Here is a 26,781-nt window from a genome sequence, read left to right on the forward strand (position 1 = left end):
AATTTTGAAACATCTTCTCAATTATCCAGATACGTGTAAGAGTACATATTACTATACATGTATATTTCACAGACATGTAAGATAGCACTTCATTCAGTGAGCTGTGACTGTTAACATCTGTTCTATATAATTATATATGTCACAGACATGTAAGATAGCACTACATTCAGTGAGCTGTGACTGTTAACATCTGTTCTTTATAATTATCTATGTCACAGACATGTAAGATAGCACTACATTCAGTGAGCTGTGACTGTTAACATCTGTTCTATCAGATTTTACAACCTTTTCAGGTGGCTCACTACACCCTGAAATAGTTTCTCAAATCAGTATGACAACTCAACTGTATGACAAACGGGATTATTTCAGCTTCTCCATCGTCAACTTCCCACATTTATGTAGCAATATTCCATTATCACCTGCATATGGTGTTTATATATCTCAACTGATTCAATATGCAAGAGCTTGTTCTGGGTATAGTCAGTTTTTAAATCGAGGTAAGCTACTGACAAACAAGTTGATGGTACAGGGATTTCAACAGTCTCGATTGAAGTCAGCATTTCGCAAATTCTATGGTCGTTATAACGATCTAGTTCGTCAATACAACCTCGCATTGGGTCAAATGCTGTCTGACGTGTTTCATACCGATTGTTAAGCCGTTCTTGGTACACTGAGTTGACTGCGGATAACTCCGTTTACCTGATCAGGATATGGGGCTCACGGCGGGTGTGACCGGTCAACAGGGGATGCTTACTCCTCCTAGGCACCTGATCCCACCTCTGGTGGTGTCCAGGGGTCCGTGTTTGTCCAACTATCTATTTTGTATTGCTTGTGGGAGTTATGAGATTGATCACTGTTCGTTATTATACCCCCCGCAACAAGTTGGGGGGGGGGGGTATACTGGAATCGGGTTGTCCGTCCGTCCGTCTGTAGACGCAATGGTTTCCGGGCTGTAAAGCGTTATCCTTTCCACCTACAGTCACCATATCATACATATGGATTACCCATGGGATGAAGATGTTCCCTATCGATTTTGGGGTCAAAAGGTCAAAGGTCAAGCGCACTGGACATCGAAGTAGCAATATGGTTTCCGGGCTCTAAAGCGTTATACTTTCCACCTACAGTCACCATATCATACATATGGACTACCCATGGGATGAAGATGTTCCCTATCGATTTTGGGGTCAAAAGGTCAAAGGTCACGTGCACTGGACATCAAAGTAGCAATATGGTTTCCGGGCTCTAAAGCGTTATCCTTTCCACCTACAGTCACCATATCATACATATGGACTACCCATGGGATGAAGATGTTCCCTATCGATTTTGGGGTCAAAAGGTCAAAAGTCACGTGCACTGGACATCGAAGTAGCAATATGGTTCGGTTTGTCATGCCATTTGTTTTTTACACTCAGAAAAGAGGTAGTTTATACCTATTACCAACACCCTTTGGGAGATTGGGGTAAGCGGGGGGTATTCTTAGTGAGCATTGCTCACAGTACCTCTTGTCTTCACTTTGCATAATACAGCGCATAAGAAACTATATGTAATTTTGCGCTTTATAAATGAATTAAAAATAATAATACATATGCCAAAATGGCAGAAAATATATATACGAATTTGGATAAAAACATGATTTCAAAATATTATTTCAACACACATGAACAAAACAACTGGCGGATTTGAACTCGAGATTTGTAACATAGAACATGATATAAATTTGTAGAGTTTTGAAACATCTTCTCATTATCCAAATACATGTAGTAGTACATATTACTATGGATATTTCAGACATGTAAGATAACACTTCATTCAGTGAGCTGTGACTGTTTTATCAGATTTTGCAACCTTTTAAGTCAATTTTAACTGTTACAAAGAATTGAAAATATCAGATCAAAGGATTTTTTTTATTGTAACGATTATCTATAACACTCTAACAGGTATACTTTAAATATTTAATCGAAATGCTTGTAAGAAAATTAATAAATTTCATAATCTTTAAATTGTAGAATATTTAAAGTAGCCATGGACCCCCACCACAGTGCCCAAGATGTCGTCCGATGTGACCTTTGTGAGACAGCTATAGTACAGATGTACTGTGATTTCTGCCACGTCAACCTGTGCTTTGCCTGTTTAGGAAAACACATTGCTGATGACTATGACAAACACAAAGTGGTCCCATTCCAAAAACGAAACTCTACCTTGATCTATCCAAAGTGTAGTACACATCAAAACAAAGTCTGTGAATTACTTTGTAAGGAATGTGACATGTCTGTCTGTTCCTTGTGTATTGATAACCAGTTGTCCTCAGATAAACACAAGGGTCATACATTTTCAGTTCTTTCTGAAATCTACAACAAAAGAAAATCAGACATTACAAAAGATTCAGAGGAGATAGAAAACATTATTTCTCCAACATATGAAAAAATGGCCACTGATTTAGAAACTCAAATAACTAAGTTGGATGGAGAATATGTGAAATTCACAACAGTAGTTACAAAACATGGAGAGGAATGGCACAAAGAAATTGACAATGTCATCAACAAAATGACAAATGAAATAGAAGAGATGAAAATCAAACACCTGGAAATTCTGAAGAAACATTTGGATGAAATTAAACAGATACAGTCCCTTATTGAGCAATCACTGATTACTCTGAAGGAAATGGAGGAATCCAATGAAGTGTCTGTGACCGTGGAATACAGATCCAAAAATGAAGAATTCAGAAAACTTCCTCCCAAAGTCCGAGTCTCACTGCCTACATTTAGTCCAAACACGATAGATAGTGAACAGCTTTACAAGTCACTGGGATCTTTAAGACCATTATCATTTACCACAGATGAAAATGGCTACACACTGAAGAAAGCAGAAACCTCACCCACAGAACTGATGGATGAACCAGAGCTTGTCACTACAGTAAATACTGGGTATAAAAACCTCCGCAGTGTTACCTGTCTGAGTGAAGAAGAATTCTGGACAAGTGCAGCAGTCGGTGATATGAAATGCTTTAATGTTCAAGGTACAGTTACCAATACAATCAAAACAAAATCAGGGGAATGGCCACGTGATATAGCAGTGACAAGTGATGGGGATCTAGTGTACTCTGATGTGACAGAAAGGACTGTGAATAAAGTGAAGAGTGGACAGACAGAGGTGATCAGACCACTGGGCTGGACACCTCTCAATATCTGTGTCACCTCCTCTAGTGATCTCCTGGTTACTATGCGCAGTGATGATGGAACACAATCCAAAGTTGTCCGTTACTCTGGTTCCACAGAGAAACAAACAATTCAGTATGATGATGAGGGTAAGCCTCTATATTCAGGAAATCGTTATACTAAATACATCAGTGAGAACATAAACCTGGATATCTGTGTGGTGACTGGGAAGCTGGTGAAGTAGTGGTGGTCAACCAGGCTGGAAAACTTCGATTTAGATACACTGGTCATTCTTCTGCCAAAAACAAAGCATTCAAACCCCTGGGAATCACAACAGACAGTTGGAGTCAGATCCTGACAGCAGACTGTAATAACCACCGTATCCACATCCTGGACCAGAATGGACAGTTCCTCCGCTATATAGATAACTGTGATCTGAAGAATCCATACGGTTTATGTGTGGACAAAAGTGACAACTTGTTTGCTGCTGAGTTTTATAGTGGACATGTGAAGAAAATCAAATATCTACAGTAACATCCTTCATATCTCAGTGTTGAAAATGTCAGTTTCAGAATGGTAGTAAATATTCTTGGGACTCATACAAAAACCCATTGGATATGCTGTATACATATAAATGTTTGAATTCCAACTGAATGTCATGTATTTCTGATATTTTTCAGCAACCAGGATGCAGTAATACACATCTTTTAAATCTACAGTGAATACCTTGTATCTATTGAAGCCATGTATGTAATCATTTTTCGCCATGTGGTATGTGAGCTTGCTCATTTCTGCTTTCTTTCATTCCTTTTATAAATATTTTAATAAAACATCCTCTTCCAATAGACTTTCTTACTTACATTCTAGGTGAAATAAGTCAAGCAGTAAACAAAATTTTGAAAATTACTATGGTAAATTATTTTATTTGATGAACCCTTCAAAATCATATGATCACAAAAATCCCACCATCCATTTACTAGATGTGAAATATGTTCCTCATACATTGAATACACCTTATATCTATGGAAGACATGTAATAATTTTTGTCATCATTTGAATAGCTGATTGTAGCGATTCAATATTGTTATTCATTATTGCAAATTGAAAATTAATTCACATATCCCATTCGTTTTTGGTTCTCTAGAAATTTGGCAATAAAAATTTATCATCCTCTTGTTGACTTTGAAAAATAGCACATTTCCCCCTCACTTTTTAGGTCACCTAGTTCTTTTTACTACTACTGGTAAAGGGTACCTTTCCCCCTTTGACAACAAATAAATATGTCCCCTTCCCCAGGTAAAAATTTCCCTGAAATTGTGCATGTTGTATAGAAACTACATAAAATTGTATGAGAATTTCATATATTTATTCTGAGTAATTTTCCATAATTCAAGATTACAATATACATGATTTTAGATGATAATCAATTCATATGTGTGCTTATTTTGAGATACTAAAATTTGGGGATGTCACCCACCTCCTACCCTGGAAATAACTATTTTCAAAAATTGACTTGAATATGAATTGGGTAGTAACATCTAAAAGCTGGATAAAACCTGGCTAACTCGGATGAGCTATTGCAATTGGTTGTCATCAGTTACAAACAATGGAACGTACATTTTTAACTTCTAGACTAAAAATCTAGTTCTTCTTGATATCTATCATTCCAACTGTTTTCAAATTTGGTATGAAGCATCTTTGGGACATATTAAATAATCGATTTTAGGACTCCTGCACCCCTGGGATCTTAGGCTGGGCAAAAACTGTCAAAATTGAATTTTCTGGGAGTCACATGAGTGAACTCGGGTGACCTATTGCAATTGTATGGTCGTCATTCGTTGTGCTTTAACAATTGAACATTTTTAACTTCTTCATAACTGCTATTCCAATTCTGTTAAAATTTAGCATGAAGTATATTTGGAACAAGGGGGACATAAATTGTAAATTTCAGGACACTTGGGAGCGGGACAAAAATTTACCAATTCTCAAAAATCTTTCTACAACTGACCATGTTTAAGAAAAACTAAATGCATAATGCTGTAGAGCAGGAAGGCCTCTACCATAATAGTAAATTTCATGATCCCCGGGGTGGAGGTTCTGACCCCATGATAAGGCCAAACTTCATATATATAGTGTTTGTGTAAAACACTTAAATAACATCTTTAATTCTATTGATACTAAATTGAAACTTACTGAATATTTTTAAAGAGCAGGTAGTCCTTTTCCAAAATTATAAATTTGATGATCCCAGGGGTAGGGGTTTTGATATAAGGGTGGGGCCAAAATGGTCAGTTATTAAATGTGTGAACAATACAATATTTTAACTTCTTGATAAAGAGTTCTACATTCCAATTCTTTTCAAATTTAGCATGAAGTATCTTCGAAACAAGAGGGATCTAACTTGTAACTTTCAGGATTCCTGGTGACTTAGGGTTCGGTCAAACTTTGATGAATTTTCAAAAATGTTCTCTACAACTGCATATCTTTATGAAAAACTAAATGCATAGTAATTAATGTAGAGCTGGAACGTCTCTACCAATATTGTAAATTGCATGCATGTTTCCCATGATGGAGGTTATGACTCCAAGGCAAGGCCAATCTTAATATATAGTGTTTATGTGTAAAACATTTTTAAGAAACATCTTTAATGCTATTGATACTGAATTGAAACTAAATGGATATTTAGAAGGAGCAGGTAGCCCTTTACCAAAATTGTAAATTTCATGACCCTAAAGGAAGGGGTTTTGGTATCTGGGTGGGGCCAAAATTGTCAGTTATTAAATATCGGTGATGATATATGTTAACACCTGGACATTTTTAACTTTGATACCCTATTGTGGGCTGGAGAAGGGTTACTACAGGACTCTTGGAGCCTACGGGACGGGAAAACTGCCAACAGTTTTCAAAAATCTTTACAATCACACGTGTAAGAAAACCTAAATGCATATAATATTAATGTAGATCAGGAGTTAAGAGATTGATCACTGTTCGTTATCTTCACCTTTCATCAGGAAGACCTCTACCAAGGTCAATAAGATGATCTGCTTACATAAAGCTGTGTTATATCAAGAGATATGGAATCTGCAAAATTACAACGTACAGCTGGATAAGTCTAACATTATTCTAACTCCATTGTAATGAACAAAATATTTCATGTTACTTTTTAGTTCACCTGAGTCAAAGGCTCAAGCGAGCTTTTCTGATCAAAATTTGTCTGTTGACGTAAACTTTTTCTTATTTTCATCTTCTCCAGAACCACTGCGCTAATTTCAACCAAATTTGGCGCACAGATTGATTGATTGTTTAGCTGTTTTTCACCACAGTCAACAATTTTTCAGTTATCTGGTGGCGCCCAGTTTTTATTGGTGGAAGAGAGAACCCAGTTACAATGTAACTAGGATGAGACCACCGACCTTCCGAAAGTAAACTGGGAAACTTTCTCACTTACCGGCGCGAACGGGATTCGAATCTGTGCCGACAGAGGTGAGAGGCCGGGTGATGTTGAGCGCAATGCTCTAACCACTCGGCCACGGAGAACCACTGGACTAGGAAAGTACAATTTACATGAAAGCTTCCTGACATAGTGCAGATTCAGGTTTGTTAAAAATCATGACCCCCTGGGGTAGAATGGGGCCACAATAGGGGATCAAATTTTTACATACAAATATATATCGAGAAAATCTCAAGAACCACTGGACTAGGAAAGTACAAATTTACATGAAAGCTTCCTGACATGGTGCAGATTCAAGTTAGTTAAAATCATGACCCCCGGGGGTAGGATGGGGCCACAGTAATGGAACAAAGTTTTACATACAAATATATATTGAAAATTATTAAAAATCCCCTGAAGAATACTTGGCCCAGTCAAGATTAGATTTACATGAAAATTTTCTGACATAGTGCAGATTCAAGTTTGTTAAAATCATGCCACCAGGGGTAGGATGGGGTCACAATAAAGGATCAAAGGTTTACATACTAATATATAGAGAAAATCTTCTCAAGAACCATTGGGTCAAAGAAATTTACAAGATTGCTTCCTGACATAGTGCAGATTCAAGTTTGTAAAAAATCATTGCCCTCGGGGGTAGGCTGGGGCCACAATAGGTACCTAACTTTTACATGCGAATATATATGGAAAACTCGGATATGGGCCAAGGTGAATCAGGTGAGCGATATGGGCCTCTTGTTCAATATTGATTGCATCTAATCGATAAATTGGGGTTTATGCCAACGTTTCCTGTAACAAAATTTATGCTTGATGAAGTAAAATTACTGTAAATGTTTACTGCAAGAACGCTTAATTTTTGCGTTATATCGCATTTACTCGCTAAAATTTCGTGATACAAGGAATTTTTTCAGCTACGAAAATGGGCTCAATGGATCGACTTTTAAAAAAACATCTTTCCAGTAAACTTAGACATTTTGATCTAGAATAACAAGTAGCTGATGAAGCAATCACAGGTATTAGCTGTTCCTTCTCTAAGCAGGGTCTTATAAGCTGATATATAAAAGTGGGAGTGGTCGTTTGTTGCGGTAATGCTACTCCTCAGGCTAGACTTGCTACTTACAAATCCGATCTTGCTACTTTCTGCTACGACCTTGAGCGTCCTATTCCGCCTACAGACGTTTCCTGTTTATTAAGCAACATTTATGATTGATAAAAAAAACCAGCCAATTGCTAGGACCTTGAGCGTCATATTCCGCCTACAGCTGTTGGCGTCTCACGCTTGATTTGTTTACACTGTTCTTGTCAATTTACACCTTGTAATCAGGTGGTGTTGTGTACATGTGGTATATTCAATATTGACATTGGACTACAACAGCAGCTGAGGAGAGGATCTGTGTTTATGATATTGATGCAATTATAAATATATATCCTCCGTTATCTAGAATATTTTTTATTTTACAAAATTTTAGTTTATTGTCCATTTATAAATAATTATAAACGTCTACAAAAAAAATAGTGTCCTGATAAGGCCATGTGCAAAACTGAAACAGTGTGTTTCTTAAAACATGCTAATATCAAACAGAAAAAACAAGTCGTCACTCTACCACACAACATGGTAACACCCAAAACACCATCACTCTAACACACACCACACCGTCACTCTAACACACAACACACCGTCACTCTAACACACAACACGCCGTCACTCTAACACACAACACGCCGTCAATCTAACACACAACACACCGTCACTATAACACACAACACACCATCACTCCAACACACAACACACCGTCACTCTAACACAGCACACCGTCACGCTAACACACAACACACCGTCACACTAACACACAACACACCATCACTCTAACACACAACACACCATCACTGTAACACACAACACACCGTCACTCTAACACACAACACACCATCACTCTAACACACAACACACCGTCACTCTAACACACAACACACCATCACTCTAACACACAACACACCGTCACTCTAACACACAACACGCCGTCACTCTAACACACAACACACCATCACTCTAACACACAACACACCATCACTGTAACACACAACACACCGTCACTCTAACACACAACACACCATCACTCTAACACACAACACACCATCACTGTAACACACAACACACCGTCACGCTAATACACAACACAGCGTAACTCTAACACACAACACGCCGTAACTCTAACACACAACACGCCATCACTCTAACACACAACACACCATCACTGTAACACACAACACACCTCAATCTAATACATAACACACCATCACTCTAATACACAACACACCGTCATTTTAACACACAACACACCATCACTCTAACACACAACACACCATCACTTTAACACACAACACACCATCACTCTAACACACAACACACCGTCACACTAACACTCAACACACCATCACTCTAACAAACAGCACACCGTCACTCTAATACACAACACACCATCACTCCAACACACAACACACCATCACTTTAACACACAACACACCTCACTCTAACACATAATACACCATCACTCTAATACACAACACACCGTCATTTTAACACACAACACACCGTCACTCTAACACACAACACGCCGTCATTCTAACACACAACACACCATCACACTAACACACAACACACCATCACTCTAACACACAACACACCGTCATTTTAACACACAACACCCCGTCACGCTAACACACAACACGCCATCACTCTAACACACAACACACCATCACTCTAACACACAACACACCATCACTCTAACACACAACACACCATCACTCTAACACACAACACACCGTCATTTTAACACACAACACCACGTCACGCTAACACACAACACGCCATAACTCTAACACACAACACGCCGTCAATCTAACACACAACACACCGTCACGCTAACACACAACACACCGTCATTCTAACACACAGTACACCGTCACGCTAACACACAACACACCGTCACGCTAACACACAACACACCATCACACTAACACACAACACACCATCACTCTAACACACAACACACCGTCACACTAACACACAACACACCGTCACTCTAACACACAACACACCGTCACACTAACACACAACACACTGTCACTCTAACACACAACACACCATCACTCTAACACACAACACACCGTCACACTAACACACAACACACCATCACTCTAACACACAACACACCGTCACTCTAACACACAACACACCATCACTCTAACACACAACACACCGTCATTTTAACACACAACACACCGTCACGCTAACACACAACACACCGTCATTCTAACACACAGTACACCGTAACGCTAACACACAACACACCGTCACGCTAACACACAACACACCATCACACTAACACACAACACATCATCACACTAACACACAACACACCGTCACTCTAACACAGAACACACCATCACTCTAACACACAACACACCGTCATTTTAACACACAACACACCGTCACTCTAACACACAGCACACCGTCACTCTAACACACAACACACCGTCATTCTAACACACAGTACACCGTCACGCTAACACACAACACACCGTCACGCTAACACACAACACGCCATCACTCTAACAGACAACACACCGTCACTCTAACACACAACACACCATCACTCTAACACATAACACAACATCACTCTAACACACAACACACCGTCACTCTAACAGACAACACACCGTCACTCTAACACACCGTCACTCTAACACACAACACACCGTCACTCTAACACACAACACACCATCACGCTAACACACAACACACCGTCACTCTAACACACAACACACCGTCACTCTAACACAACACACTGTCTAAAAACCGTTACAAACATTGCAGATTTTACATTATTGCAATGATGTAATTTTAAACTAACAAGCTTGAGAAAATAGCTAAGAACCATTGTTTTATTGTGAGCAATTTCCTTAGCTTAGAAGGATTAGAATAACATAGAAACTTTAAAATGTTAGTCAAGCATTAGAATAACACAGAACAGTTAAAATGTTAGTCAAGCATTAGAATAACACAGAAACTTTAAAATGTTAGTCAAGCATTAGAATAACAGAGAGACTTTAAAATGTTAGTCAAGCATTAGAATAACATAGAAACTTTAAAATGTTAGTCAAGAATTAGAATAACATAGAAACTTTAAAATGTTAGTCAAGCATTAGAATAACACAAAAACTTTAAAATGTTAGTCAAGCATTAGAATAACATAGAAACTTTAAAATGTTAGTCAAGCATTAGAATAACATAGAAACTTTAAAATGTTAGTCAAGCATTAGAATAACACAGAAACTTTAAAATGTTAATCAAGCATTAGAATAACACAGAAACTTTAAAATGTTAGTCAAGCATTAGAATAACACAGAAACTTTAAAATGTTAGTCAAGCATTAGAATAACATAGAAACTTTAAAATGTTAGTCAAGCATTAGAGTAACATAGAAACTTTAAAATGTTAGTCAAGCATTAGAATAACACAGAAACTTTAAAATGTTAGTCAAGCATTAGAATAACACAGAAACTTTAAAATGTTAATCAAGCATTAGAATAACACAGAAACTTTAAAATGTTAGTCAAGCATTAGAATAACATAGAAACTTTAAAATGTTAGTCAAGCATTAGAATAACATAGAAACTTTAAAATGTTAGTCAAGCAATAAAATAACACAGAAACTTTAAAATGTTAGTCAAGCTTGTCTAGAAATCATTGAGACATCTGATTACTATTTACTTATCTCTGTATGTTAAAGGGACTGATTCACGATTTCTACCTAAATTTTGTTTTTCACTTTTAATGATCAAAATATACTGTCTAATCTGTTTTTATAAAAGGTTTCACAAAAAATTTAAGGTTATACATTTCGACAGAAGCTCATTGTACAGAGTTTATCATTTGTTTTGTAAACAAAGATTGTTTACAAAGTTTTCAAAATAAATTGATATTGATCCAAGTTCTATATTTATCACATTTTAGGTATTCTTTAGGTAAAATGTGTCATTTAAACGTTAAATTTGTGACTGCGCAAAATTAAGATGCTTTAAATTACAAAATTAACATCATGCTGGTTTGTACCGGTAAATATGAAAATACTTGAGTCTTTGTTTACAAAACACACGAGTTAAGGCTATAATATTGCTCTTATCCTTGCATTCAGAGGGTCCAAACTTTGGTTGTCATACATTAAATGAGTTATTTTTAATGTTAAACATCAAAGATTAAAGATATTTTTATTAAAAAACGTGAACCAATACCTTTAATGGAGACAATACTTTAAAATTATTAACATTTCTTTTTACTATAGTACATGTATCTATAAAGAACATGCATAATCATCTCTCTCTCTCTCTCTCTCTCTCTCTCTCTCTCTCTCTCTCTCTCTCTCTCTCTCAGGTGTCATATTTTACAAAATCAACATAAACATCTCAGTAGACCAGTCACACAATTAATACTGGTAGATTGATCTGGGCACAACACAGGACAATTTTGAACATAAAATTATAAATAGAGCTGGAAATGTTTTTAATTATTCAAACGCACATCAATAATCAGATTAAGAAATATAAAACACAACATATATTATAATAGAAATAAATATCATAACCTAAATACAGATGTGCCAATTAACTACATGTCATATCATTTGAAATTGCAGTCACATGATTTAACTTGATGCCATATAGTCATATGACTTTCATCTGTTCAGCGAAGAACTGGATACCGCCTAGTCGCATGCCTTGAAATGAAGAAGTCATATGACTATGATGTATTTAATCATGTGACTTAGGAACGTATCATGTGATTTAGAAGCATATCTTGAGTTCATAAATCATGAATGAAGCTTTGTGATTCTACAATAATCTGATCAACTGATACATACAAACAAAACACGTGGCAAAACATTTCAATTCCATCATTCAACTCTGGTGAAGAAGTCAACAATCAAACTAAACTGATGTAGCTAGAACTGAACATCATCTAAACACATTGTAATTGACAAACTATACATAAGGAGGATTATCAAAACTTCTCGTCGTCCGTCGACTCCTCCCCAGTAAACCAGATGTCCAGCAACACATTATCCAGCTCCGCCTCCAGCTCTAACAGGAACAGCTGATCCAGGCGATTGTCATACTCCTCCAGGAAATCCCAGAGATTGACCCGACCCATCACGTCAATATCACCATCTGCATTCTGCCGTCTTCGTCTGACTCGTGGCTTGGGTTCTGCTATTGTTCCGTCAGGGAAAGCATGAAGATAGAAGCATTTGTCGTTGAAGGGACAGTCTCCCGAAGCATTCTTTAAGTATTTGCAAGTTTTATTACTAAGGGAAAAAGGGTAAAATTAATTTTTCAATTACATGCAAGGTGAAGATAACGAACAGTGATCAATCTCATAACTCCTACAAGCAATACAAAATAGATAGTTGGGCAAACACGGACCCCTGGACACACCAAAGGTGGGATCAGGTGCCTAGGAGGAGTAAGCATTCCCTGTTGACCGGTCACACCCGCCGTGAGCCCCATATCCTGATCAGGTAAACGGAGTTATCCGCAGTCAAAATCAGTGTGCCAAGAACGGCTTTACAATCGGTATGAAACACGTCAGACAGCATTTGACCCAATGCAAGGTTGTATTGACGAACTAGATCGTTATAACGACCATAGAATTTGTGAAATGCTGACTTCAATCGAATCTGTTGAAATTCTTGTACCATCAACTTGTTTGTCAGTAGCTTACCTCGATTTAAAAACTGACTATACCCAGAACAAGCTCTTGCATATCGAATCAGTTGAGATATATAAACACCATATGCAGGTGATAATGGAATATTGCTACATAAATATGGGTAGTTGACGATGGAGAAGCTGAAATCATCCCGTTTGTCATACAGTTGAGTTGTCAGTTTGCCGTTAATGTCTTGTATTTCAATAAATTTGATAAAGTCCATCTCCATCTATGTGGGCTTACTGTAAAGCAACTTTTATTGAAAGGCGTTTGCAACAAGAACCCTTTGCGACTGAGCCACAGACTAAATGGGAGATCCATAGTGGCTAATCTTCACAAGAACGTGGCATTTACAAAATCTCGCAGATTTTTCGTTCACACAAAAATAAGTTGATTTACAGGATAATCAGAAGAATACCAAAGAAATTATCAGACTTGGGGTAAGGACTTGCATTTGATTTAAACATAATATCAAAATTACACACTCTGAATGCTTTATGATTCTTTGATAAAAATGCTGGAATTGATTGTATTGTTTGATTGTATCTTGTTTAATGTCCCTCTCGAGAATTTTTCGCTCACATGGAGATGTCACCAAGACCGGTGAAGGGCTTCAAATTTAGACCTATGCTCGATGCTTACGACCTACTGTCACACGGGACATCCGTTTTTAAAGTCATATCTGAGGACCCGTGACATTCACACCTGATGCCGACCGTTTGGTGGTGGAATTGTCACTACCTATTTTAACGACTTAGGTCTGTTTCGGCCGGGATTCAAACCCTGACCTTCCGCATGCGGGGCGAATGCTCTACCTCTAGACCACCGCGACGATCTTACTGGTATTGAACTTGCTGTGAAATGTGTTCAGCATCCACTCCTCACCAGAGGACCTATGCTGTTAACATTAATAGGTGGATATAATGACTGTACCGTAATGCATCTTTATAGCCAGAGATTGGCTTGTTTTTCTCCTCGTCCGATTCTACCCAGTACTTGCTGGACGTTACAAAGTTGGAATTAACTCTGCACTCTGGACATGGTCATCAAAGAAAAATCATGATTAAAGGCATTGTTTCACTGTAAATGAATCTTAAATTGATTAAAAATCTAGCAGACCCAAGGTTGATAAATTAACTAAATCAATTACATATAATTGGGTATGCTACTGTTTGCACTATTTAAATGTCTTCCTCATCAACCGCAGATTTCACTTAATACATATCAAGAATCTAGACAAAATTAGAGATTTTACAAGCAAAAAAATGTGCTGTTGAAGTTGGCCTCATGAGCAATTATATGAGCATTAAGATCATTGAAATATATGCAATTCTTCTGCATGGTCATATGTCATGCAAAAAAAAAATCAACAACAGTAAATCCAATAAAGATTTGTACAAGAGTGTTTTCAAAAATTTTCAGGGTATCGAAAATATTCTGATTATTTTATTGTACATATAGATAAAGTCACCATTGTATCAATACAGTAAACACATTTTATAAAGAATTCAAGCTTACAGTAAATCCTGGTTACAGTTAACACATTTATAAAGAATTCACGCTTACAGTAAAACACGGTTACAGTCAACACTCCTATAAAGAATTCACGCTTACAGTAACACATGGTTACAGTAAATACACTTATAAAGAATTCACATTTACAGTAAAACATGGTTACAGTAAACACACTTATAATGAATTCACATTTACAGTAAAACACAGGTACAGTAAACACACTTATAAAGAATTCAAGCTTACAGTAAAACACGGTTACAGTCAACACACTTATAAAGAATTCACACTTACAGTAAAACACGGTTACAGTAAACACACTTATAATGAATTCACATTTACAGTAAAACATGGTTACAGTAAACACATTTATAAAGAATTCACACTTACAGTAAAACACAGTTACAGTGAACACACTTATAAAGAATTCACACTTACAGTAATACATGGTTACAGTAAACACACTTATAAAGAATTCACACTTACAGTAATACATGGTTACAGTAAACACACTTATAAAGAATTCACTCTTACAGTAAATAATGGTAAGAGTACATACACTCATAAAAAAAATCACGCTTACAATACAGTAAAACACCGTAAACACACTTATAGATAATATGACATTTTAAAAAAGAGTTTCTATGCGAGATTTGTTTATTCCATTTAAATTAAAACACTGAGGTTTAATATTCTATCAAAATACACCCCAAATACCATTCAAAAATACAAGGAGGGGGAATGGCACGTGACGTCCTTTATACAAGCACCTGTGCGTTTAATTGATCAAGATATAAGACTCGCGGTGGTTTTGACCGATCGCACGACAGGGGATGCTTATTCCTCTTATGCAACTGATCCAACCTATGAATGTACCCCCACCCCCATGCTTGAAGTTATGAACATTGACATGATGTATGAAATTACCGCCGCCCCCTCCCCCGATTAGATAAAAAGTGGGGGGAAATCTTAGTTACTTACAACTTATCTCGTGCTTATTAACTGATCTTAATTTATTTGTAGATGATGTCAGGTTTGCTAGTTAGACTCCAAAGGGATGGTAGCGCAGAGGAAAGTTGTTAGGGTATGGTTAGAAGATAGAGTTACATCATATTAATAGCGGTGCAACAGGGATAAGTCATTATGATCACTGTTTAACTTAAAGAGATATTTATTTAAGTTAAAGTGACATATTTTTTTATTTTTAAAAGAGATATCTCTTTTGGTTATTCAAGAGATATCTCACTAGCGTAAAAAGATATCTCTCTAACTTACAGGGATATCTCTACAAACAATAGAGATATATCTCTAGTGTAAAGAGATATCTCTCTTATTTAAAGAGATATCTTATTTTACGAATAATTAGTAAAAGGGCTTGCCATACACAAGTTCTAGTTTGGGCGCTAGGCGTCTTACTTCGAGAACACTCGTATTGTCGGGTTCGTTATGCGTATATATTTTATAAGCGAAAATCTTTATTAATTGGCCGCTATAGCTACTATTGTTCGCTAGGTTGACTGAGGGCAGTTAGGCGGCAGAAAAATCGAGACGACAATCCATTCAACATACAGAGAAGTGTAATGTTACAGGTAACGTTATGATAAATCATAGGAATAACATCTCTTCATCAACATGTCGGTCTTATCTATGCATCGGATTACTTAGCAGTAATAAAAAAAGCTAAGTCAATTCAAAACGAAAGTTGAGGGGTGGGAATTCCAAGAAATTTGATAATTTACTGACTAGGCGTATAGGCCAGATGCCAATTGTTTTTTTATTATGCCTAGGGGGTAGAATTGTCCCTGAAATACGTGGGTAGGTGGTATACATCATAGTCAGATTATGACAGGCCAATGAAAAATCATTTTTCTCTTTTCAATACACGTATCAACACTTCGTGAAAGTTACGTCCCTTGTCCGCCACCTCCTGGATGAAAATCGTATTTCCATACGGACACAGACTACCAATTATTTTGCTATACATTCCTTTATAACATAAAAATTAATATAAAAAATTCCACCGCCTCAAATTACCTGAAATTTGATACAGACTTAGAGCAATTCAAGTCCAAATATATTTGTGAATCTCAGGAAAATCAACCGCACACAAGTCCTGTTATGACACCGCAAGTAACCCCTACCCTGCATATTTCCCATTCCCTTTGAGAAGCAGGTAAACAATGGCCTATTTACACCCTTCCTACTACACACTTAAGAGCAGAATTTCCCATTATTATAAGTTTTTGATTTTTTTCAGACAATCTTCTTTCCATCTATGCCCTATAATAACACAAATCCACCCCACATACATCCCCAAGAATTTTTAAGAAAAAAACTCTATTTATAAAAAGGCACTACTTGCATGGTCAATGAAATAGGGGTACAATTAGTAGTCTGTAACCATACGTTAGCCTTTGTAATTTTATCATCTGTAGCTTTGACATTTGTTATTTTTCCATCAATTGCAGTCAACTACAATTGTGCCCTAGATTGGGGCAACCCATTAACTTGTATGAAAACTTGGTAATTGGCTTAAATTCAAAGTAATAACATCTTACATTTGGTAAGGTAAAGAAGGAAAACTTGGTTTTTCACCGATTGTATCAATACTTGATAGAGAATCTATGACTCAAAGGTCCATGCAATGTCTACAGGTATACTGGTGACACAGGTTGTGAACAGGACTGCCGCCCCAACAATTTTACAAAAAATAAATTAAAAACAAAATGCAAAAGACGGTAATGTGTACTCATTAGAGCAGCGAGTATAATTACGATCTGTGGTCAATGGAGCGACAAGTGTGAAAGCTGTTGTTTACACATGACGTAAAATGGGATGTACATGTATGTCTGTATACCTGTACCCGGCAGGTGTAAATAATAAAAGGGGCTTCGTTGCTGTAAGAGTGGGTTTGTTACAAATTGTTCATTGACTTGTCTAATTAATTGTCCGATCGATGATTGGAAGCTATAATGATTCTAAGTTGTAAGTCATTAAAGAATTATCGAAAAATATTAGAATTTATGAGGATATAAATCAAAGGAAAATACTGAAAATTACTTAAAATTCAATGTTTAAATCAACTTGATGAAATTTTTTTTTTACCTTTGTCACACATCTTCCTGCATTTCAATTTATTTTTAAATGGAGGGATTAACAAGTATTAATAAACATTATTATCTTAATTTCCTAACCGTTGTTTTGGCAAGAATCCAGAATTGCGTTCTTTCAACCCCTCTTGGTTTAAACGTTCCATACGTATGGTTACATTATGACGTAGTATCAAAATATTACATTTTGTCTACTCTATGAAATATTTTTTATGCATTATATATATTGAAATCATCGATTCAGAAACATTAATTACACTAAACAGGATATGTGTGAGAATATTTTTTTCAAATCTTTATTCTCCTCTAATATTCAGGCAAAAGATATGAAACATCTTAAGCTTCATTCAAAATCTGAATATTGCGATGAAATGATTGATAAGTCAATAATTCCATATAAATGAAAATGTAATTCAAAATTGCTTCTTAAAATTTCTAGTGTCTGCAAATTAAGAGTTTCAGTTCAAAAGTGATGAAATCTGAGTTTGTTACATGATACTAGGTCTGGCTTATAAGTATTATGCAAGGTGAAGATAACAAACAGTGATCAATCTCATAACTCCTACAAGCAATACAAAATAGATAGTTGGGTAAACACGGACCCCTGGACACACCAGTATTATCTGGTGGTGTCTTTACGACATTGACAGAATAGGAAAAGGATATTAAGATTCAGACGGAAATCTTAATTTAAGTCAAAATATGTTAGTTAGACCCCCTTTTTTGATCCAGTTTGCCTCCAAATGACACATACTTGTCGCCGCCCCTGAATAGGTATATTCTATAGGACTGCGTGTATGTTCTTGTGCGTAACATATGGATATGCACAACTTGTGTATGCTTCACTTTTCCTTCCTAACTTGAAAACATACATATGAATTTCAAAGTACATGTATATGCACGTACAGGCCTTGTCCAAAGTTAGTATTAAAGTGTATAGGATTAATTCTTACTGAAATGTAAACAACTGGTCTTATTTATCTGCAATTTCTTGGGAAATCTTGCACTCCATATCATTGTGTGTGTGTGGTAGTGAAATGTAGGAGTGGATCTTATAAAATGCATGTGTCCCAGAGATGGAGAGTACATTGTGAATCTTCAATTAGCTTATACTACTATCATATGATTATGTAAACAAGCAATATTTACATTTAGTTTGTTGTATCTAATGGTTATTAAGAATTGTCAACAGTCATTATTATAATCATGATAATAAGCTAACACTACTATCATTATCAAAACAAGCAATATTTACATTTAGTTTGTTGTGTCTAATAGTTATTAAGAATTGTCAACAGTCATTTTAAAATATTATAATAAGCTAACAATACTATCATTATCTAAACAAGCAATATTTACATTTACTTTGTTGTGTCTAATAGTTGTTTAGAATTGTCAGTAGTCATTATTATAATATAAGGCCGTACTTTTGAGTTTTCTATTTCTCTCCGAGCAGAAATACATTTGCTCATCATGTCCATATAAAGCTTGTATATATAACATGACTAAACAATGTCCGACTCTCAATATTTTTCCTTTAGGTAAATTTAATTACTTCACAATGGTAAAATTGCAATATTAATTAATGTTGATGATATTCAATGTGTGATAATGTTGATGATATTCAATGTGTGATAATTAATGTTGATGATATTCAATGTGTGATAATTAATGTTAATGATATTCAATGTGTGATAATTAATGTTGATGATATTCAATGTGTGATAATTAATGTTGATGATATTCAATGCGTGATAATTGATGTTGATGATATTCAATGTGTGATAATTAATGTTGATGATATTCAATGTGTGATAATTAATGTTGATGATATGCAATGCATGATAATTAATGTTGATGATATTCAATGCATGATAATTAATGTTGATGATATTCAATGCATGATAATTAATGTTGATGTTATCCAATGCATGATCAATTCATGATGATTAATTCTAATACCTGTGACAATCTTTAAATATCTTGAAATATAGGAATATTAACTTGGATTAACAAAGATGCTGTAATACATGATATAAATTTACAGAATTTTGAAACATCTTCTCAATTATCCAGATACATGTAATAGTACATATAATTATGTATATTTCACAGATATGTAAGATAACAATTCATTCAGTGAGCTGTGGATGTTAACATATGTTCTATCTGATTTTGCAACCTTTTCAGGTGGCTCAGTACACCCTGAAATAGTTTCTCAAATCAGTACGAATTGATTTAATCATAAAAGATATGATGATATATATGAAGAAAATATATGCCAAAATGGCAGAAAATATACAAATTTGGATAAAAACATGATTTTCAAAAAATTATTTCAACACACATGAACAAAACACTGGCGGAATTGAACTCGAGATCTGCAACATAGAACATGATTTAAATTTGTAGAATTTTGAAACATCTCGTTATCCAGATACATGTTAGAGGACATATAATTTTATTACTATGTATATTTCACAGACATGTAAGATAACAATTCATTCAGTGAGTTGTGACTGTTCTATCAGATTTTGGAACCTTTTAAGTGAATTTCAACTGTTGCAAAGAATTGAAAATATCTGATCAAAGGATTTTTTTTTTTATTTTAACGATTATCTATAACACTCTAACAGGTATACTTATTTAATCGAAATACTTGTGAGACAATTAAAAAATTTCATATTTTTTAAATTGTAGAATATTTAAAGTAGCCATGGACCCCCGCCACAGTGCCCAAGATGTCGTCCGATGTGACCTTTGTGAGACAGCTATAGTACAGAGGTACTGTGATTTCTGCCACGTCAATCTATGTATTGCCTGTATAGGAAAACACGTTGCTGATGACTATCAAAAACACATAGTGGTACCATTCCAAAATCGAAAATCAACCTTGATCTATCCAAAGTGTAGTACACATCAAAACAAAGTCTGTGAATTACATTGTAAGGAATGTGACATGTCTGTCTGTTCCTTGTGCATTGATAACCAGTTGTCCTCAGATAAACACAAGGGTCATACATTTTCAATTCTTTCCGAAATCTACAACAAACGAAAAGCAGACATTACAAAAGATTCAGAGGAGATAGCAAACATTATTTCTCCAACATATGAAGAAATGGCCACTGATTTAGAAACTCAAATAACCAACTTGGATGGAGAATACGTGAAATTCACAACAGTAGTTACAAAACATGGAGAGGAATGGCACAAAGAAATTGACAATGTCATCAACAAAATGACAAATGAAATAGAAGAGATGAAAATCAAACACCTGGAAATTCTGAAGAAACATTTGGATGAAATTAATCAGATACAGTCCCTTATTGAGCAATCTCTGATTACTCTGAAGGAAATGGAGGAATCCAATGAAGTGTCTGTGACCATGGAATACAGATCCAAAAACAAAGAATTCAGAAAACTTCCTCCCGAAGTCCGAGTCTCACTGCCTACATTTAGTCCGATAGACAGTGAACAGCTTTACAAGTCACTGGGATCTTTCATACCATTATCATTTACGACAGATGAAAATGGCTACACACTGAAGAAAGCAAAAACCTCACCCAAAGAACTGATGGACGAACCAGAGCTTGTCACTACAATGAATACTGGGTATGAAAAACTTCGCAGTGTTACCTGTCTGAGTGAAGAAGAATTCTGGACAAGTGGAAAAGTCAGTGATATGAAATGTTTTAATGTTCAAAATACAGTTATTAATACAATCAAAACAAAATCAGGGGTTTGTCCACGTGATATAGCAGTGACAAGTGATGGGGATCTAGTGTACTCTGATGGGACAACAAAGACTGTGAATAAAGTGAAGAGTGGACAGACAGAGGAGGTGATCAGACTACAGGGCTGGAGACCTATTCAACTCTGTGTCACCTCCTCTGGTGATCTCCTGGTTACCATGTACAGTGTTGATAGAACACAATCCAAAGTTGTCCGTTACTCAGGTTCCACAGAGAAACAAACAATACAGTATGATGGTGAGGGTAAGCCTCTATATTCAGCAAGACATTATACTAAATACATCAGTGAGAACAGAAACTTCGATATCTGTGTGGCTGACTGGGAAGCTGGTGCAGTCGTTGTGGTCAATCAGGCTGGAAAACTCCGATATAGATATACTGGTCATTCTTCTGCTACCAAAAACAAAGCATTCAAACCCTGGGGAATCACAACAGACAGTCAGAGTCAGATCCTGACAGCAGACCGTGATAACCACTGTATCCACATCCTGGACCAGAATGGACAGTTCCTCCGCTATATAGATAACTGTGATCTGAAGTATCCATACGGTTTATGTGTGGACAAAAGTGACAACTTGTTTATTGCTGAGTTTTATAGAGGAAATGTGAAGAAAATCAAATATCTACAGTAACATCCTTGCTATCTCAGTGTTGAAAAATATAGCTTTCAGAATTGTAGTAAATATTCTTGGGAATCATACAAAAACCCATTGGACATGCTGGATACATATAAATTTTTTAATTCCAACTGAATGTTATGTATTTCTGATATTTTTCAGCAACCGGAATGCAGTAATACACATCTTTTTTAAAAATCTATAGAATCCATGTAATAATTTTTGTCATCATTTGAATAGCTGATTGTAGTGATTCTATATATGCAATATTGTCATTCATTATTGCATATTGCAAATTAATCCACATGTCCCATTCTTTTTATGGTTCTCAAGAAAATGGGCAATAAAAATTTATCATCCCCTTGTTGACTTTGAAAAATAGCACATTTCCCCCTCACGTTTTAGGTTACCTAGTTCTTTTTATACGCCCGTCGAAGACGGGACGTATTATGGTATGGCGTCGTCCGTCTGTCTGTGTGTCCGTCTGTCCGGACCTTGTGGGCAGGATACAGACTGAACCGTAAGCCCTAGGACTTTACAACTTGGTACATTTGATCACCATGATGAGAGGAAGATGCCTATTGTTTTTCAAGGTCAAAGGTCAAGGTCGTAGTATCACTTTTTAGGAAAACCTTGTGGGCAGGATACAAACCGAACCGTAAGCTTCAGGATATTATAACTTGGTATATTTGATCACCATGATGAGAGAAAGGTGCCTATTGTGTTTCAAGGTCAAAGGTCAAGGTCGTAGTATCACTTATTAGGAAACCTTGTGGGCAGGATACAAACTGAACCGTAAGCTCCAGGATATTATAACTTGGTATATTTGATCATCATGATGAGAGGAAGGTGCCTATTCTTTTTCAAGGTCAAAGGTCAAGGTCGTATCACTTATTAGGAAAACCTTGTGGGCAGGATACAAACCAAACCGTTAACATATTTATGAAGTAGCACATTCTAAGGCTATCCCTCTTGATATCCATTTCTACAAGCATAATGAATTAGCTCACAGAGGACAGTGCTAACTTCACTAAAATATGAATCCCACTAAAATATGTTTTCCTTGAGCAAAATCTACGGGCGTATTATGCCACGTTGGCGTTGCTCTTGTTACTACTAGCAGTAAAGGGTACCAGGTTTCCCCCTTGGACAACAAATAAATATTTCCCCTTTCCCAGGTAAAAATTTCCCTGAAGTTGTGCATGTTGTATAGAAACTACATAAAATTGTATGAGAATTTCAATATTTCATATATTTATTTTGAGTCATTTTCCATAATTCAAGATTACAATATACATGTGAATGATTTTAGATGATGATCAATTCATATATGTGCTTATTTTGAGATACTAAAATTTGGGGATGTCACCCACCTCCTACCCTGGAAATGACTATTTTCAAAAATTCTCCTGAATATGAATTGGGTAGTAACATCTAAAAGCTGGATAAAACCTGTCTAACTCAGATGACCTATTGCAATTGGTTGTCATCAGTTACAAACAATGGAACATTTTTAACTTCTAGACTAAAAATCTAGTTCTTCTTGATATCTATCATTCCAATTGTTTTCAAATTTGGTATGAAGCATCTTTGGGACATATTAAATAATCGATTTTAGGACTCCTGCACCCCTGGGCAAAAACTGCCAAAATTGAATATTTTGGGGTCACATGAGTGAACTCAGGTTACCTATTGCAATTGGTCGTCATTTGTTGTGCGTTAACAATTGAACATTTTTAACTTCCTCATAACTACTATTTCAATTCTTTTCAAATTTAACATGAAGTATATTTGGAACAAGGGGGACATAAATTGTAAATTTCAGGACACTTGGCGGCGGGACAAAATTTGACCAATTCTCAAAAATCTCTACAACTGCCCATGTGTAAGAAAAACTAAATGCATAATGCTGTAGAGCAGGAAGGCCTCTACCATAATAGTAAATTTCATGATCCCCGGGGTAGGGGTTCTGACCCCAAGGTAGGGCCAAACTTAGTATATATAGTGTTTATGTGTAAAACACTTAAATAAAGCCAATTCAACTTAATTAGTAGATTATCATGCAGGGTCACCAAAAAGTATGTGGCGGGTGGGAGGATTTTATTTTTTATTTTCTGAGAAAAATATTATTGACAAACGAGTTTTTGTCAACAGAAGTGCTTCATTTAATGCCAGATGGATATCAATCTATGCTTATTTCAGACGAATTCCTGGTTAAGGTTAATTTCTAACACAAAAAGATACCAATCTTCTTCAAGATTTACATGTACGCCCATAAGAATGCAAGAAACCATATTCTTCAGGTGGCTTTTCACGTTGCTATACCGAAAATGTAAACAAGAAGTGTTAATACCTGAGTTGGACATGAAAATTTTCTGGAAATTGCAAAATTAACAAAATTGGGGCGGGCGGGGATGATAATCTATCAATTAAGTTGAATTGGCCTAACATCTTTAATTCTTTTGATACTAAATTGAAACTAACTGAATATTTAGAAAGAGCAGGTAGTCCTTTACCAAAATTATTAATTTGATGTTCCCAGGGGTAGGGGTTTTGATATTAGGGTGGGGCCAAAATGGTCAGTTATTAAATGTGTGAACAATACAATATTTTAACTTCTTGATAAAGAGTTCTACCATTCCAATTCTTTTCACATTTGGTATGAAATATCTTTGAGACAAGTTGTAACTTTCAGGATTCCTGGGAACTTAATTGGGAGTGGGGCAAACTTTGATGAATTTTCAAAAATGTTCTTCTCTACAACTGCATATTTTTATGAAAAACTACATGCATATTGCATAAATAATAGTGATGTAGAGCTGGAAGGTCTCTACCAAAATTGTAAATTTCATGCTTCCTGTGGTAGAGGTTCTGATCCAGGGCAGGGCCAATCTTAATATAAAGTGTTTATGTGTAAAACATTTTAAAAAAAAACATCTTTAATGCTATTGAAACTAAATGGATATTTAGAAGGAGCAGGTAGCCCTTTACCAAAATTGTAAATTTCATGACCCCAAAGGAAGGGGTTTTGATATCTGGGTGGGGCCAAAATTGTCAGTTATTAAATATCAGTGATGATATATGTTAACACCTGGACATTTTTAACTTTGATACCCTATTGTGGGTTGAAGAAGGGTTACTACAGGACTCTTGGAGCCTACGGGACGGGAAAATTGCCAACAGTTTTCAAAACTCTTTACAACCACACATGTGTAAGAAAACCTAAATGCATAAAATATTAATGTAGATCAGGAGCTATGAGATTGCTCACTGTTTGTTATTTTCACCTTTCATCAGGAAGACCTCTACCAAGGTCAATACTGCTTACATAAAGCAGTGTTATATCAAGAGATATGAAATCTGCAAAATTACAACGTACAGCTGGACAAGTGTATCATTACTCTAGCTCCATTGTAATGAACAAATAATTTCATGCTACTTTTTAGCTCACCTGAGTCAAAGGCTCAAGTGAGCTTTTCTGATCAAAATTTGTCTGTTTACGTAAACTTTTTCTTATTTTAATCTTCACCAGAACCACTGGGCTAATTTCAACCAAATTTGGCGCACAACATCCTTAGGTTAAGGGCTTTCAAGTTTATTCTATTGAAGGGCAATACCCTCTTCAAAGATGAGATGGTCGCAAAAATAGGGTGGGGTCATTTAAAAATCTCCTCGAGAACCACAGGGCCAGTGGAGCTGAAATTTACATGAACGTTTCGTGACATAGTGCAAATTGAAGTTGGTAAAATTCATGGCCCCGGATTAAAGATGGGGCCAGAATAGGGGATTATAGTTTTGAATGCAAATATCTAGGGGGAAATCTTTTAAAATCATGACCCCTAGGGGTAGGATGGGGCCACAATAATGGATCAAGGTATTACATACAAATTATAGTGAAAATTGTTAAAAATCTTCTGAAGAATCTTAATTTGGTCCAGAAAAGATTAGATTTACATAAAAGTTTCCTGACATAGTGCAGATTCAGGTTTGATAAAATCATGTCCCCCAGGGGTAGGATGGGGCCACAATAAGGGATCAAAGATTTACATTCAAATATATATAGAAAGTCTTCTCAAGAACCACTTGGGTAAAGAAATTTACGTGAATGCTTCCTGATATATAGTGCAGATTCAAGTTTGTAAAAATGATGACCCCAGGGGGTAAACTGGGGCCACAATAGATATATACCTAACTTTTTCATGCAAATATATATATGGAAAATCTTTAGATATGGGGGAAAAGGTGAATCAGGTGAGCGATATGGCCCATAGGCCTCTCGTTCAATATTGAGTGCATCTAATCGATAAATCGGGGTTTATGGCAACGTTTCCCATTTATAAGCAAAATTTATTGATAAAGTAAATTTACTGTAAATGTTTCGCATTATGTTGCAAAAGTAACGCATTTACTCACAAAAG

General features: G+C 36.0%; 1 pseudogene; it reads left to right on the top strand.

Annotated features, from left to right (window-relative positions):
* Positions 1 to 22,378, top strand: part of LOC125656910 (uncharacterized) — a 39,108-nt pseudogene extending 16,730 nt beyond the window's left edge.
* The last annotated feature ends 4,403 nt before the right edge of the window (positions 22,379 to 26,781 follow it).

The sequence above is a fragment of the Ostrea edulis genome, chromosome 7 (assembly GCF_947568905.1).
Source record: "Ostrea edulis chromosome 7, xbOstEdul1.1, whole genome shotgun sequence".
NCBI classification, from domain to species: Eukaryota; Metazoa; Mollusca; class Bivalvia; order Ostreida; family Ostreidae; genus Ostrea; species Ostrea edulis.